This window comes from Pollachius pollachius (genome assembly GCF_949987615.1).
Source record: "Pollachius pollachius genome assembly, chromosome: 20".
NCBI classification, from domain to species: Eukaryota; Metazoa; Chordata; class Actinopteri; order Gadiformes; family Gadidae; genus Pollachius; species Pollachius pollachius.
In genome coordinates this window covers 13,107,684-13,125,580 of record NC_136953.1, presented here as the reverse complement: position 1 = coordinate 13,125,580, position 17,897 = coordinate 13,107,684, and the positions used below count along the sequence as shown (strand labels likewise).

At 41.1% G+C, this 17,897-nt stretch overlaps 2 long non-coding RNA genes across 5 annotated transcripts; both read left to right on the top strand.

Annotated features, from left to right (window-relative positions):
- Positions 1-587: 587 nt before the first annotated feature.
- LOC307090901 lies at positions 588-3,037 on the top strand. The gene is made up of 4 exons (XR_013812692.1): positions 588-853; positions 1,031-1,103; positions 1,703-1,756; positions 2,469-3,037. It is a non-coding gene; the product is annotated as an uncharacterized lncRNA (long non-coding RNA).
- Positions 3,038-7,384: 4,347 nt separating this feature from the next.
- On the top strand, positions 7,385-14,874 carry LOC307090900. Of its 4 annotated transcripts, none has more exons than XR_013812690.1 (6): positions 11,427-11,618; positions 11,801-11,879; positions 12,942-13,108; positions 13,283-13,355; positions 13,965-14,018; positions 14,294-14,874. It is a non-coding gene; the product is annotated as an uncharacterized lncRNA (long non-coding RNA). The 4 variants fall into 4 exon arrangements; XR_013812691.1 differs by having other exon boundaries at positions 11,433-11,618; positions 12,980-13,108; XR_013812688.1 differs by lacking the exons at positions 11,427-11,618; positions 11,801-11,879 and adding an exon at positions 7,385-7,430 and having other exon boundaries at positions 12,980-13,108.
- Positions 14,875-17,897: the final 3,023 nt, after the last annotated feature.

The window sequence follows — 17,897 nt, the reverse complement described above, 5'->3', positions numbered from 1 at the left end:
CCCTCCTTCATGGAGTTGTTGCCGTCGGCTTCGACTGACGCCCCCACAGAAACAGCCGGGTCCAACGTCTCAGTTCGGTCCCCTCCCCTCATTGATGATGCTGCTCTAGGTTCTTTGTTTGTTTTTTGACATTAACTAACTTCCTTCTCTCTCTCTGTATTTACCTTTTGTCCGTCCCCTTCTCTCTACTCCACCCTGTTCCCGGCCGTCTCGTTACTCTCAGCGTGGAGAGAGAGAGGGAATGACTTATGAACCGGAAGACCCGGTAATGTATTCACTCAGCGCCACGGTAACGGAACAAAGTCCAACATTAATTGGTGAGAGGAGAGGAGAGGAGAGGGGAGGAGAGGAGAGGGGAGGAGAGGAGAGGGGAGGACAGGAGGAGAGAAATGAGAGGAGGGAGATGGTGTGGGGGGGGGGGAGAGTGGGTAAAGGAGAGAAAAGGTGGACGATTACAGGGCCGCTCACAGGCCCTGGTAGGTCCTGCTGTTCTCTCCCATCTGTGTTTGATGCTTTTTACATTGCCTCTCTCGTACTCTCTCTATGTCATGGCTCAAAGATGCTCAACAGCTTTGGTTGAACGCTCCCTCCGCCTTCGGCTGGGCGTTAGGGTTCCTTAGGGTTCGTCAATCCGGTCCGTCGGGAATTACGCAGAAGGAATTGAATGGTTCGTTTTTGTGATGAAGTGTTCACCAGTGAGAATGGGGATGTGTCCAAAACAAAGGGCTGGGCTAGGACGACACCTGCTCCTCTACACACCTGCCAACCTTCTGGCCATCGAGACTTTATTGCAGTTCCAGCAGGTCGATTGTGAATCCTCTCTCACGGACATCTGAGCATCTCCAGCCAACAGGTGAGGGCGGACTGACCCTGTGTCTGTTGGTTACCACTCGTACCATAATTTCAATATCAGTCTTATCGTTGTTATTATTATTTATATTCATCTTTATATTTGAACACCCACCGGACAGGGAAAGCTACAATGTTATTCCTCTCTGGGAAGAACTTATCTTTCTCCTGGTCTCTTTAGGATGACCCGCTCTGTCTTGTCCATCCTGGTGATGTTTGTGTGTCTTGCACATACGCTGGACGTCAAAACTCGGGTAAATATGTCTGGTCTTTTTCTACTCTGCAAAGAGCTGCAGTTCTTCTGGATGAAAAGCACTATAACAGTTACATTTCTTAACCGACAATAATGAGTCATTTTATTCATGTAATTATTATCTACGTGTAGATAAATGCCAAAGTGTATGCAATAATGTGAATTCATATGATTTTAAAACACCTCTGGGAAAAGTTTATCAGCCCTTCCCAGTTCCAGAGCAATCAGCCCGACATGTCCACAAAAGAATTCTGCAACATTGAAATACAGCATTCCAGAAAACACAAAAAATATATCAAAACATATTCTGACGTAGATGAAGAAAGCATAACGACATTGCAAGACATGTAGCAAGGGGTCGTTTACATATGTGTGCAATGCGCATGAAAGGGATCTTTTTATTGCTCTTTAATTCAATTACATGTTTCCCCAAAATTATTTTCTATGCCTCACTACCACCTCTCTGTACCGCTGTTATGCTTCTTAAGGGGTCATAGCCGACTCATACCAGTTGGACCACTGGTCAAGGGAACAAATGCTTTTAAAACTGCAAATAGACAAAGCAGTTGTCTAACTTCTGACTTCTCCTCCACCTCTCAGGCTAACCTCATGAAGGGCTTCAAAGCTTTGGAAATGGATGTCAATTCCCTGAAGGTGGGTCTTGGCTCGCACGGTGCTGTCCGATCTACGTCAAAGTCTGTGTCGGGAATTACACAGATTTAATTTAATGATGTTTGCCAGTGAGAATGGGGATGTGCCCAAAACAAAGGGCTGGGCTTAAATGACACCTGCTCCTCTACACACCTGCCAACCTTCTGGCAATCAAAACTCTATTGCAGTTTCAAGCAGGTTGATTGGAATTCTCTCTCATGGACATCCGAGCATCTTGTCTAACTAATTTGACAAAGCAGTTGTCTAACTTTGCAATTGAACGCCCTGCATCCCTGGAAGGTTTGTCACTTCTCGCACGGTGCTCTAAGACCTATGGCACAAATTAGTCAGGGTCAGACTCAGTTGAATAATAAACTGTGACTGGTCCGACTGAAAATGAAGAAGCTAAAATTAAGATTATTATGATTTAATTTATTCAGGTCACATAAAACAATTTACCCTTTTACTCTACTTAACGTCCATTTACCTCACATTAATGTCCCTTACATTGTGCAGAAATAACTGATACCAAAAAACAACTAAACCTGTAAAACTTTGGAAATCAAAAAATATCAAAACATTAAACCAAAAATAAAATATATAATAAAAATATGACATGGCAATACGCAGCACAATAAAGTAACATCATAGCTCATGCTGCTATAGAATACAAACTGTAAATATAAATCTAACCTGTTGTTCTCTGCACTTACAGGAATGTTACAGGAACACTCTTAATGGACCAGCGGTTGATTGTTTGGCCTGCTTACCAGACGATCAGCAGCTTAACCCTGATTCTAACTTTGGACTAAAAAATGAATTGGGCCTGTTATCTAGAGACATCGAGCTCAGATGGGAGCTCATTGAGAAGAAAATCAAGGGAATCAAAGACTTAGTCCCTGAAACCAAGGTTATCAAAAAAAGAATTATAACACACCTTATTAACATTAGCATTAGTTAATGGAGTAATTTTGCATTATTATACAGCATTAGCATAGGGGTCAGAGTGAGTGGGTTCATCATTGTTGATGCATCACTGCGTCACAGTGTGTCAGATAGTTCAGGTTTCTGGCTGCTTTATTCATTTCTTTGCGGCTGTATTCAGATTTAACTGAGTGCACATCTGTACAAATGTCATGATGTTTTTGGTTTAAGTCTTTTCACAATATCTGTTCTGCCTGCGTTTTGTACAGATCTTGTAAACTCTCCTTAATTACAGGTTGTATTTAAAAGGCTAGTTAAAACATTTTTATAAATAAAAGTTTTGGTCATATCTTGGTATTGTCTTATTTGATGGACTATTCCCTCAATACGGATCCATCTTTCTGTGGGGGGGGGGTATTTTTTTGTATTTTTCGGATTAAATCATCAAATTAAATAAACATGTGGTTTGTTTCTCCATTTTTACAAAATCATTATAAAGTCTTCACCCTATTATCACCCCTCTCATTTGTTTTATTTGGTACAGCCCAAGTCTTACGCTACTGCAGAACGAAGTATCAGCGAGGCAGATCATGGAGAAGCAAGTGCAGACTGCCGAAAGTCAGTCAGTTTGTGTGTATGCCGGTCGGTGAAATGAAGAAGTCAGGTCGTCAGGGCAGGAAAGAGAGGAAAGAGCGGAAAGAGCTCAAAGGGGTCGACAGTCGGTCACCCAGTTTTTTACCAAGAAAGGTATATTCCCTCCCTCTACACTTTCCCAACAACCTGATAACAAGCCTAGCCTAGCAGCTAGCACTACTGTAGCTAAAATAATTAGCCTGCACTGGATGATAAAACTGAAAAGGTCGTTTTCATTACCATTGACATGATATCCAATAGCCTACCTATCTACAAATAGCCTACATTGCTACTGAAAATTAAATGTCAGGTGTAATGTGTAATGTTGACATATGTAAGTGATAATGCCCCACGAGGTGTCCATTAACAGAAATTAATTGACGACGTGGAGGCGTGAACCGTCCTCCGCGGTTGCTTCCGCGAAGTCCATTCATTTCTGTTAATGGACACCTCGAAGGGCATTATCCCGCTTTATACCATGGTCACTTACGAAAGAAAAGAAACGTGGCCATAGCGTCTTCATAGCCTCAACGTCTTTCCTAGGTGTCACTTTTTAACCTACACCCTTCAGCCAATCAGAATCGAGTATTCACCCAGACCATGGAACAAATGGAGATATTGCAATGATTAACATTCCATACTGCTTGCCAGCCATAGCATGATAGCTGTTGACATTAGCTAATGAAAACTTCCCTCATGCACAGATGCAGCCCCAGGATTATCCCCCCCAGTTGAAAGGCAAGAAGGTGAGCCTATGTGTTATCCATGAACCAAAGTCTTTGGGGTTAACATTTATGTAAGCTGATTTTGAATATTTTGATTGGCTGCATTACACTATTAGCAGACATTAAACTCAGGATACTTGTACATTTTAGCTGGCTTTTAAGTTTTAAGTCAGCTAAAATTACAAGTAGTCTACCCTTAGATAGTAATGCGCGATATAAACGATATACGATATAAACGATAAAAAATGGCCTACGATAGAGATTTTAATTCTATCGCGATAATGCATGTTGATGACGCAAAATACAATGTTTAATTTTTGGTTTGATGCAACTCCTTTTCACATTGCAATTTTCGCAACAGTGCCAGAATTCGTCAACAAACCTGCATGTGTGCAAAGAACGTTAAATCATTGGACAAAAAGTTCTGGGGGCGTTGTAAAGCGTTAAAGAAAAAGGGGGGGGGGGGGGGGAAGCACCGGTGAGAGTAAACAATCATGGATATCCAGCGTGATATACATTGATCTGCGGACTGGTCCAACTCCTTCTCCCTCATCCTGACTCGGAATGTGTTAAATGCCTCGGCATTTTTAAGTTATGTTTTCCAGCATACTTTTACTTTCTTTTGTCGGACCGTCGGGTGGTGGCTCAACATGGAGCAAAGAGGAGACGGAATGTCTTTTGGATATCAGACCCAAATATCCAAAAGACGTTCCATCTCCTCTTTGCTTCCTGTTGAGCAACGTCTCCGAGACCACCTCTCCGGCTGGGTCAACCTCCTTTTGATGGTTAAAAATATCACGTAATCGACAAAAATCTTAACAATCAATGATCGATCATCAATTAATCATGCCCATCCCTAATTGTCAGTACAGTTTCTGTTCCTTATCTAGAAAGACACCCGTTTTTCCTGTTCTCTGCATCTTGGGTGGCATTTAAGAACCAAGGACTTAAACTAAGTGTAGTGCCTTTTAGAATGGTTTGCACTAAAGGAAAGAAACCCAATACTAATTTTATTTATCTGCAGCATTATGTTGCATTATGTTGACAGAGACTGGTTGGGTGAGGCACGCATCTCCCAACACCATCGTCTCCATCCGTCCCAGAAAGAGGTGTTTTTTGGACGGCTAAAGTAACGTTGTTGTAGACAATCGGATTCAGTTGCTTTAAAGAGTTTGCAGTGTTGTGTTGATCCATTGATCCATCTTTCTATCCACATATTATCTATTATCTATACTTAACATTGAAACATAAACCCACATACAGACACAGACTCACACACAGAAGCACACAAACAACCCATGCAAACTTGCTTGAATGTCATCACCCAGCATGCGTTGATGGAATAGCAAAGCACCGGATTCAAATTATATCGTCAACTTTCCAAAATGAATGCAAAAATGCTGCCAGCAGGCCCGAGAACCTCGACTGAAACAATGCAGGACGTTGTTTTGTGAGCTGCCCTGACATGGCAAGTTCTGCATCAGATGCCCTTATAATTTTACTGCCATTTGAATATATTGTAGAGATCTGTAACCAGTTTGGAGATATCTGATGTCTTTTTCTGTTAATGCCATCAATGGTCCAGTCAGATGAACGTTATGTTATTCCATTCCCTGTATAATCAGAGCAGTTCTATTTACTTTTGCTATTATATTTGTAAGGAAGTGAGCACACATTTCTGGATTCCCAGATGAAATTGGCACCATTCCTATCTTTCTTTAAGTATTTGACTCTTTATTTTCCCATACTTAATCCACTTTGCAGTGTGTTCATCCATCGATCCATATTTCTATCCATATATTATCTATTATCTATGTTTAACATAGAAACATAAACCCAAGTACAGACAGACACAGACTCACACAATTAACAGATTTTATAGCAATTCATGCCTATGCAGATTTCCCTGTCCAGTCTTGAAGGTTACATCATATGACGTGGTTTGTCTTTGCGTGTGTTTGTGTGTGTGTGTGTGTGTGTGTGTGTGTGTGTGTGTCTGTGTGTGTGTGTGTGTGTGTGTGTGTCTGTGTGTGTGTGTGTGTTGCTCAATGCGTAGTATTGTATATGTTTTCAATGTTTCCACATTTTTACCATGTTTGGCATTTAATTTGAGATGTTCCCAGGTTCAGGAAGAGACTATAGTATATTATTAAATATAAAGATGACATGTTACTTTCAATAACAGCTTTGGTTAAACGCTCCACCGGCTGCCCCGGCACCAGGGAGCGCTGGGCGGGGTGCAGAACCACGGGGCGCCCCAGTCCTTCAGGGGATTACACAGAATGAATGATTGATGATAAGTGATTGCCAGGAAGAATGGGAATGTGCCCAGAAAAAAAGGAATGGGGTAAGACGATTCCTGCTCCCCTATATAATGTACCTGGCAACCTTCTGGCAATCGAGACTTTATTGAAGTTCCAGCAGGTTGATTGGATTTCTCTCTCACGGATATCCGAGCATCTCCAGACAACAGGTGAGGGCGGACTGACCCTGTGTCTCATGGTTACCACTTGTACCATACTTTTAATATCATTCTTATTATTATTATATATTTTTGATTATTGTTATTATTATTCATATTCATCTTTATATTTGAACACCCACCGGACAGGGAAAACTACAATGGCATTCCTCTCCGGGCTCGGAAGAACTGATCTTTCGCCTGGTCTCTTTAGGATGACCCGCGCTGTCTTGTCCATCCTGGTGATGTTTGTGTGTCTTGCACATACGCTGGACGTCAAAACTCAAATGAAGCAGTTACTGGTAAATATGTCTGGTCTTTTTCTACTCTGCAAAGAGCTGCAATTTTTCTGGATAAAAAGCACTATAACGTTTACATTACTCAACCGATAATAATGTGTCATTTTATTCATGTTATTATGTTTTTTTGTGTGGTTAAATGCAAAAGTATATGCAATAATATGATTTCATTGGATTTTAAAACAACTTGGTGAAAAGGTTATCAGCCCTGCCCAGTTCCAGAGCAATCAGCCAGATAAGTCTGCAAAATAATTCTGCAACATTGAAATTAAGCATTCCAGCCAAAAACACAAAAAATGTGTCAACATATTCTGACGTAGATGAAGAAAGCATAACAACACTGCAAGACATGTTGAAAGGGGTCGTTTAACAAATGCATGCAATGCCCATGAAAGGGATCTTTTTATGCACCTTTCATTTAATTAGATTTAATTTAATTATTTCCCATGCCTCAATTCCACCTCTTTGAGCCGATGTTATGCTTCTTAAGGGGTATAGCCGACTCATACCAGTTGGACCACTGGTCAAGGGAACAAATGTCTTTAGAACTGCAAATAGACTTATTACTTGTCAACTCTCAGGATGACTACAGGAAGGTGATTGAAGCTGGCGAATTCTACATCAATTCCTTGAAGGTGGGTCACGTCTCGCACGGTGCTGTCAGAACTACGGCACAAATTGGTCACGGTCAGACTCAGTTCACTTAAAATTTAGAAGCTAAAATTATGATTATTATGATTTAATTTATTAAGGTCACAAAACCATTTAGTTCACGTCAGTTTATCTCACATTAATGTCTGGCTCACTGAACATTATCACTTACATAATGAAGAAATAACTGATAACAAAAAACAACACAAACTGTAAAACCTGAAGTAAAAGAATATCTAAACATAAATAAAAAATATGACATGGCAATAAGCAGCACAATAAAGTAACAACATAGCTTATGCCACTATAAAATACAAACTTGTTGCTTGTTGTAACTTGTTGTTCTCTGCACTTCCAGGAAGTCTCCGATGATGAGATGGTTGCTGACAGCTTAATAGACGAGCAAATTCGTCAATGGGACTATGTGTTGCACGTCCTACAAAACAGTGAGCCTGAGTATGCGGCAGCCAAGAAGCTTTTTGAGGCAGTGAAGGAGACTCTCCATGAACTAAAAGCTAAACGGCTCCTGTCCACTAAAGACAATAAGCTCCTTTGGAAGTACTTCCAGAAGGCAATCGAGAGCCTCAAAGTCTTACATGAAACCTTGGTGATCAAAAATGAATTATAGTCACACCTCATTAAGATTAGCATTAGTTAATGCAGTAATGAGCATTTTTATACGGCATTAGCATAGGCGTTAGAGTTGGTGGGTTCCTTATCTTTGATGCTTCACTGTGTCGCACATAGGATGATGGAGGCTGGAACCTGTTGGCCCGTGTCAGGGTCAGATAGTTCAGGTTTCTGACTGCTTTATTTGTTGTTTTTGTGGTTGTATCAAGGTTTAACTGAGTTAACATCTGTACAAATGTCATGATGTTTTGGGTCTTTCTTTTCACAATATCTGTTCGGTCTGCGTTTGTATACAGATCTTGCAATCTCTCCCTAATTACTGGTAAATATACGAATAGATAAATGTTTTTGTCACTTCTTGGTATTCTTATTTTGGTTTGTTTTTGTTTTTTGGTCTTTCTTTCCACATTATCTGTTCTGTCTGCCTTTGTATACAGCTCTTGTAAACCTTCCTTTATTACAGGTTGCATTTAAAAGACTGATTAAAACATTTTTTTAAACAAATGTTTTTGTCATATCTTGGTATTCTTATTTGATTGGATTATTTCCCTCTAAACTCAACCAACTTTCTGTGGTGTTTTTTTTTTTTGCCTTGTGAAAAAGTATAGAAGAGAAGCCATTATTTATTTGGCAACAGACTTTGAATAACCAAATGCAGGTCTCTGAACACGTTCTGGTCTGCAGATTCCTGTACAAACACAACAAACGCTCAGGCAAAGAACATGGGAACAAAACAAGTGGAAATCTAGTTGAATGTTCACTGATTTGATTATTGTTACTTTATTATGGTATTTACCATTTTAGAAGCATATATATATATTAAGCGCCTCGCATTTTGGTGGAGCGCATTCGATGTCCCATTTTGGACAAATGTAAACACAAGAACGTCTTTAAAGGTTAGAAGAACCAACCGGCCTGTGTTCTAGTTTGCAACCAATCTTCTGTACATACTTATGTGGACATTCAAATCAGACACAGTCCTGTGTGCACAGTGGTAATGTAATGTACTGAAAGAGACTGGTTGGGTGAGGCACACATCTCCCAACACCATCGTCTCCTTCCGTCCCAGAAAGAGGTGTTTTTTGGACGGCTAAAGTAACGTTGTTGTAGACAATTGGAGTAAATTGCTTTAAAGAGTTTGCAGTGTTGTTGATCCATTGATCCATCTTTCTATCCACATATTATCTATTATCTATACTCAACTTTGAAACATAAACCCACATACAGACACAGACTCACACACAGAAGCACACAAACAACCCATGCAAACTTGCTTGAATGTCATCACCCAGCATGCGTTGATAGAATAGCAAAGCACCGGATTCAAATTATATCGTCAACGTTTCAAAACGAATGCAAAAATGCTGCCAGCAGGCCCGAGAACGCCGACTGAAACAATGCAGGACGTTGTTTCTTGACCTGCCCTGACATGGCATGTTCTGCATCAGATGCCCTGATAATTTTACTGCCATTTGAATATATTGTAGAGATCTGTAACCAGTTTGGAGATATCTGATGTCTTTTTCTGTTAATGCCATCCATGGTCCAGTCAGATGAACGTTATGTTATTCCATTCCCTGTATAATCAGAGCAGTTCTATTTACTTTTGCTATTTTATTTGTAACAAAGTGTGCACACATTTCTGGATTCCCAGATGAGATTGGCACCATTCCTATCTTTAAGTATTTGACTCTTTATTTTCCCATACTTAATCCACTTTGAGGAAGGTTTTCTGTGGCCAAACCTCACAGTTGAAGGTTCAACCGTTTTCCAAGACCCGTTGTTTAACCTCAACATCCATGTGACCCCAACGGCTGTTGCTAAATAAGTGACTACGATTGTTCTTAATTTTGTATGTTGGAATCACATCCATGAACGATGAATTGCGATATAGTTGCACATAAAAACAAACAAAAGCATAATTCTCATTTTATAGCATTACGCTCAATTCATGCCCATACAGATTTCCCTGTCCAGCACTTTATGAGGGATCTCTACAGTGTGGTGTGCCTTGAACAATTTTCTCACTATCCTCACCACATATGTTTCAATGTTCAATTTACAAGGGCGTAGATTTGGGGGGGACCAGGGGACGTGTCCCCACCAATGTCAAATGACGACTGAAACGTCCCCACAAATATTCAGGTTGAAACGAAAAAAAAGCGCCTCATGCTGTACACAAAGGGTTAAATTCCCACTTCGGTACCGCCTCCCAACATACGTCTTCCTTTTTACACTGCCCAGCCGGTTCGGTCGCGGCTTTTCGTAAGGAAAGTACCTCTGCGTATTTCTCGTATGTCGCATCAATTCTCCCCATCTTCGTTTAATGTGCCTGCATCACCTTCTCTCCCATGATTGTCAGCAGCTTGCGGTTTTCACTGTCTTATCTGTTTATCACTGGCTATCACTTGCTTGTTACATCCTATATAATCCAGATAACCCAACAGATACACGCACGCATGCACGTGTAACCAGGACACTATTCAGCGAATGAATTTGAGGAAAATAGTGAAATGGCAATTATAAAAACAACAATAGTAGGCTACACAATAGTATTGCGTAGACTTCAATAGAATGAACCCATGCCCTTCTCCAGCTAGAATTACTCATGTTGATAGCAACACCTCTACCCAAGCCCCCCCCTACACCCCACCGCGGAGCTTCTAATCGCATTTTCATTAAAATGAAACCGCCAATGTGTGTAGGGTCCGGGAGGGTAAATTTGGGTGCTAGCTCAAGCCAGCAATTTACCTCGGGCAGTGTAAACGCACAGACCATGCCGGGAAAAAGGCGCGCATAAGACGTGCATATTTGGCAGTGTAAAAACGTCTTTTGAGACAGATCTATTTTATAATTTAATAGGTGGACGGAATCTTTGTCTTTGCTTACAAAGCATGTGTGTACAATGGTGCTACACTCAATGTTTTACTGCATATGTATCACCAGATAATGCATCAAACAAAGTTAAAGTCAGGCGTGCATCATACGTTATTTCATTTAGTGGGGGGGTCTGGGTAGTGTCCCCACCAAAACTCAGAATAAGCCTACCCCCATGGTTCAATACCAATCATTACATCAATTCATATCAAAAAATTCTATGGATCCTATGAACTCTGCTGTGAAAGGGTGAATGTATAGAAATGTGGGATCTTATATTTGATTGTCTGCAGGACCAGCAGAACCAACCGGTGTAGTGTTGATCCATCTTACTATCCATATATTATCTATTATCTATACTTAACATAGAAACATATACCCAAGTACAGACACACACAGACGCAGACTCACACACAGACGCACACAAATAATGTCGGGAATTAAAATGAAGGGATTGAATGTTGTGCGTTCACCAGTGAGAATGGGGATGTGCCCAAAACAAAGAGCTGGGCCTAGATGACACCTGCTCCTCTACACACCTGCTCCTCTACACACCTGCTCCTCTACACACCTGCCAACCTTCTGGCCATTGAGACTTTATTGCAGTTCCAGCAAGTTGATTGTGAATCCTCTCTCACGGACATCCGAGTATCTCCAGCCAACAGGTGAGGGCGGACTGACCCTGTTTCTGATGGTTACCACTCGTACCATCTTTTTTATATTATTCTTATCGTTGTTATTATTATTTATATTCATCTTTATAATTGAACACCCACTGGACAGGGACAACTGCATTGGCATTCCTTTCCATGTCAGGAAGAACTGATCTTTCTCCTGGTCTCTTTAGGTTGACCCGCGCAGTCTTGTCCATCCTGGTGATGTTTGTGTGTCTTGCACATACGCTGGCCATCAGCCCTAAATTACTGGTAAATATGTCCAGTCTTTTTCTACTCTGCGAAGAGCTGCAGTTCTTCTGGATAAAAAGCACTATAACGTTCCCATATCTCAACCGATAATAATGAGTCATTTTATTGATGTTATTAGGATTTACGTGTGGTTAAATGCAAAAGTATATGCAATAGTAAGATTTAATTTGATTTTAAAACAACTCTGTGAAAAGGTTATCATCCCTGCCCAGTTCCAGAGCAATCAGCCCGATAAGTCCACAAAAAATAGGCGGGTTTCAGATCGTCTGCATTTGCGTGCATGCATGCACGAGACTTGAGAGCATCCTCCGGAACTAGTCAGAAATACGTCAGGTTCCCGCCACGTCAAGTCGGACACAGGTGCACTTCTCGTGGTTTGAACAAGCATAGTGTGGGAGAGGGCATGCCTCTTTGAAAGGAGATATGTCATTTCATTTAACTTAAAGCTAAATGGCTCCTGTCCGCTAAAGACCATAAGCTTTTTTGGGAGTATGTCCGGAAGGGAATTGAGGGACTCAAAGACTTCCATGAAACCATGGTGATCAAAAATGAATTATAATCACACCTTCTTATCCTTAGCAAAAGTTAATGCAGTAATGAGCATGCTTTATTTGTTGTTTTTGTGGTTGTATTCAGGTTTAACTGAGCTAACATCTGTACAAATGTCATGATGTTATTGGTTTACGTCTTTCTTTTCACTATATCTGTTCTGTCTGCCTTTGTATAAGATATGTTAACTCATAAATAAATGTTTAGTCATATCTTGGTATTCTTATTTGATTGAACTATTTCCCTCTAAACTCAACCACCTTTCTGTGGTTTTTTTTTTGTTGTTTTTTTTATAGAAGAGAAGCCGTTATTTATTTGGCAACAGACTTTGACAAACAGAATGCAGATCTCTGTGAACATGTCCTGGTCTGCAGATTGGCTCAAACATGCTCAACAGTTTTGGTTGAACGCTCCCTCCGCCTTCGGCTGGGCGTTAGGGTTCCTTAGGGTTCGTCAATCCGGTCCGTCGGGAATTACGCAGAAGGAATTGAATGGTTCGTTTTTGTGATGAAGTGTTCACCAGTGAGAATGGGGATGTGTCCAAAACAAAGGGCTGGGCTAGGACGAGACCTGCTCCTCTACACACCTGCCAACCTTCTGGCCATCGAGACTTTATTGTAGTTCCAGCAGGTCGATTGTGAATCCTCTCTCACGGACATCTGAGCATCTCCAGCCAACAGGTGAGGGCGGACTGACCCTGTGTCTGTTGGTTACCACTCGTACCATATTTTTAATATCAGTCTTATCGTTATTATTATTTATATTCATCTTTATATTTGAACACCCACCGGACAGGGAAAACTACAATGTTATTCCTTTCTGGGAAGAACTTATCTTTCTCCTGGTCTCTTTAGGATGACCTGCACTGTCTTGTCCATCCTGGTGATGTTTGTGTGTCTTGCACATACGCTGGACGTCAAAACTTGGGTAAATATGTTTTTCTACTCTGCAAAGAGCTGCAGTTTTTCTGTATATAAAGCACTATAACTTTTACATATACATGTAATTTTTACATATATTTCTTTTACATATATTTCTCATCCGATAATGAGTCATTTTATTCAGGTTATTATGATTTACGTGTGGATAAATTCAGAAGTATATGGAACATTAAGATTTAATTAGATTTTAAAACAACTCTGTGAAAAAGTTATCATACCTGCAGTTCCAGAATAATAAGCCTGATAAGGCTGCAAGATAATTCTCGACATTGAAATAAAGCATTCCAGCAAAAAAAAACAAAAAATATGACAAAACATATTCTGTCGTAGATGAAGAAAGCATAACGACATTGCAAGACATGTAGCAAGGGGTCGTTTAACAAATGCATGCAATGCGCATGAAGGGAACTTTTCATGCACCTTTAATTTAATTAGATTTAATTTAATTATTTCCCATGCATCAGTTCCACCTCTTTGAGCTGCTGTTATGCTTCTTAAGGGGTCATATCCGACTCATACCAGTTGGACCACTGGTCAAGGGAACAAATGTCTTTAAAACTGCAAATTGACTAACTTATGACTTCTCAACTCTCAGGATGACTACAAGAATGCAATTGATGATTTCGAATTGTACATCAATTCCTTGAAGGTGGGTCACGTCTCGCAAGGTGCTGTCAGAATTACAGCACAAATTGGTCACGGCAGACTCAGTTCACTTAAAATGAAGAAGCTAAAATTATGATTATTATGAATTAATTTATTACTGATCACAAAAAACAACACAAACTGTAAAACTTGAAGTAATAAAATATCTAAAGAATAAATAAAAACAATGACATGGCAATATGCAGCACAATAAGGTAACAACATAGCTTATGGCGCTATAAAATACAAACTTCAACCTGTTTTTCTCTGGACTTCCAGAAAGAAGATTTCGAGATGGCTGCTAACAGCTTCATAGACGAGCAAATTCGTACAATGGACATTGTGTTTAACATCATGCAATACATTGGGCCTGAGCATGCGGCAGCCAAGAAGCTATTTGAGGCAGTGAAGGAGCTTATCCCTCAACTTAAAGCTAAACGGCTCCTGTCCGCTAAAGACCTTAAGCTTTTTTGGGAGTACGTCCGGAAGGGAATCGAGGGACTGAAAGACTTAGATAAAGCCATGGTGATCAAAAATGAATTATAATCACAACTTCTTAACCTTAGCATTAGTTAATGCAGTAATGAGCATTATTATATGTCATTAGCATGTGGGTTGTAGTGAGTGTTTAGGTTTCTGGCTGCTTTACTTGTTGTTTTTGTGGTTGTATCAAGGTTTAACTGAGTGAACATCTGTACAAATGTCATGATGTTTTAGGTTTTGGGTCTTTCTTTTCACAATATCTGTTCTGTCTGCCTTTGTACAAGATATTGTAAACTCTTAAATGCAACCTTAATTACAGGTTGCATTTAAAAGGTTGGTTCAAAAATAAATTTGTATAAATAAATGTTTTAGTCACATCTTGGTATTCTTATTTGATTGGACTATTTCCCTCTAAACTCATCCACCTTTCTGTGTTGTTGTTTTTTCTTGCCTTGTGAAAAAGTATAGAAGAGAAGCTGTTATTTATTTGGCAACAGACTGTCTCTACAGCATTCAGAGCTTGTTCAGCTGCATTCTGTCTGGCTATTATTTTGGATCTCCCGACTCCCATTTAATAAAACCCTCAAAATAAATCTGAGGAACACACAGACACTAAGGTAGTCTAGTAGGTCCAGTTTAGTAGGATCCAATGGCGGCCCTCAGCTGTCAAAACTTTGAAAACCCCTGGCGTAGAGAGTGTAGGGATTTTTAATCTCAATGTCACCCGCGAAGTAGGCCCGGACCTGGACTGCACCGGCGGACCGTTAGTAATGCGCGATATAAACGATATACAATATAAACGATAAAAAAAAGGCCTACGTGCGCATGTTGATGACGCAAAATGCAATGTTTAATTTTTGGTTTGGTGCAATTCCTTTTAACATTGCAATTTTCGCAACAGTGCCAGAATTCGTCAACAAACCTGCATGTGTGCAAAGAACGTTAACCCATTTGTACCGGCTGCTGTGCATTGTATCTAGTAGATACAATGTTGCTCCGCGCAGCCGGTAGAGGCAGAGGTGGACGAGGGCATTAGTAATGTTAATTACTTGTAGTCTGGGATCTGTGGGATCTGTGGCTATCTATATTGTTCTCAAATAAGTGAACGTTTTAACTACTTACCCTTTTGTTGGTTGGCTTACTAAATACGTGTAGTGTGCAGGGGCGTAGGAATGAGTTTAACATTGGGGGGGAAACATATCGGAAACCTGACAGATCCGGTATAATTGACAAATGCGCCTGTCTCCGATATTGGAGGGGACACGTCCCCTCCGTCCCCCCCGGTTCCTACGCCCTTGGTAGTGTGGATATTGTGTGTGTTTAGTGGTTAATATTTAATAAGGGTGCTGGTGTTATATGGTTAGCATAATATAGGAAACCAAAACGAATAATTTAAAATTGATTGAAGAACCTCTTTATTATAGGGGTAAAAGGGCTACATAAAATGGAGGCCCCGCTATGTTTAGTTTGGGTTTCAAGATGACCAGTACCAGTTAATTAGTGAAATTAAAGCTGCAGTATAGGGCTGCACGATTCAGGGAAAAATGTGAATCACGATTCTTTTGCTTCGAATCGATATCACGATTTTCTGCCACGATTTTTTTCTCACAAATAAAAAAAACATTTTTTGATACTGAACCAACTGTGCCAAGGATCTGTTCCTTGGCACAGCCGCTGGGTGACGGTGGTTTTCGAGCAGTGAGGTCGTTCACTGTTCGGGGGACTCCGGATCCCCACGAACATTCTCCTCTGTGTAGCAATAAACTGGTTAATTGCTACCAATCTCGTCCTGTTGTCATTTGTGCCGTGCGTTTGGGTTCACCCCGTCTTGGCCCGTAACAGTTATATGGTTAGCATAATATAAGAAATGTAATGTAATATAAGATTGATTGAAGAACCTCTTTATTATAGGGGTAAAAGGGCTACATGTTGTTTTGTTTGTTCGAGCAGTTCGCCGCGGGACGCCACCCGCCACCCGAGGACAGGATAATAACAGAGGACCGCTGGCGGGTTCAACGCCGGCTATTTTTCTTCGGTTATTTTCATTCGAGAGCCAACAGCACTTATTTCCCCCCACCCCCACCCCCACTTCCCCCCACACCCACTCCCCCCCACCCTCCCCTGTCGGCAGCCTAGCACACACACGATCAGCCCTGGACAAGTAGAAGCTGTCTTCCATCTGGTTTACCCCCCCCCCCCCCCACGGAGACCTCCCCCATGGTCCAGCAGCAGATCCTGGTCCTGGCACAGGTGAGCTGTTTACAGGTTATCAGCCAGAGAGGAGCAGGTTCCAGTCCCTACGATGTCGGTCGTCGGCTGGAAGTCGGTGGCAGAACCGTTTGTGTCCATTGATTGAAGTGCTGGAGACGGGGGTGCAGTGGTGCAGTGGCATAGTGATTCAAGTGCCTGATACCAGGGCGTCTATGGCACAGTGGAGAGACTCAAACCTGAGTCTACAGAGTGTTAACCAACAGCCCTTAACCGCTGGATGTTCAAAGGGCTGGGTTGCACTTTTCACTGATAAGAGAGGAGGAGTAGGAGTTATAGAGAGAATAAGAGATGGGGGTTCAAGTTATACATGTTGTTGGCTTTTTTTGCAGTGGCAAGACATAATAATTCAACTACCTGATACTAGGTATCAAATCACTATTTTGTCTAAGGGTTTTCAAGCTGAAAGTCATGGTGTGAATATGATATCAAATATTACTTTGGACTGTTTCAATATCTATGGCATATGGTAGAAAGATGTGTTCAAGTTCCACTGATATTCTTCATTAAGAAAAATGAAATGTTTAATACACAAAATAACTTTCTTTGAATTTCAAATCCACCCTTAAATATCAATGATCACAATGTCATACATTGTGATCAAGCCAGCAGTACAATCAGTTATCACCACCAGAGCTCATAGTTGAATTCCATGCATGTTATACTTCTTAAGTGAGTTTAAAACAGAGGGGTAGCATTAATTTCAAATAGTCAAACTTTTTTAGTAAACGTTCAAAAAAGTTGCAAGACCCTCTTAGTTGTAACACCCCCCCCAGCCCCCCGGAAGGGGGGGGATGGAGGGGTTCTGCAGACACGTTGGGGGCCCTTTTGGGGGTACCCCCTTCTTGGTGGCCGTGTGAGCGGGGACTCGAACCTGAGTCTACAGAGTGTTAACCAACAGCCCTTAACCGCTGCACCACCAAGACGCCGACTAGGATGTTCAAAGGGCTGGGTTGCACTTTTTACTGATTTACTGATCTTGTCACCTCGTGCACCTGGTGTGACCAGGTGTTTAGCCTTCATCTCCTCTATTAACCACAAGGCCCTGTTGGGGAACCCTGAAGAGCCCGGGGTTAGTTTAGTCTATCGCCCCCTCAGTTGCTAGGACCAGGGCGGGAGCCATGCTAGATCA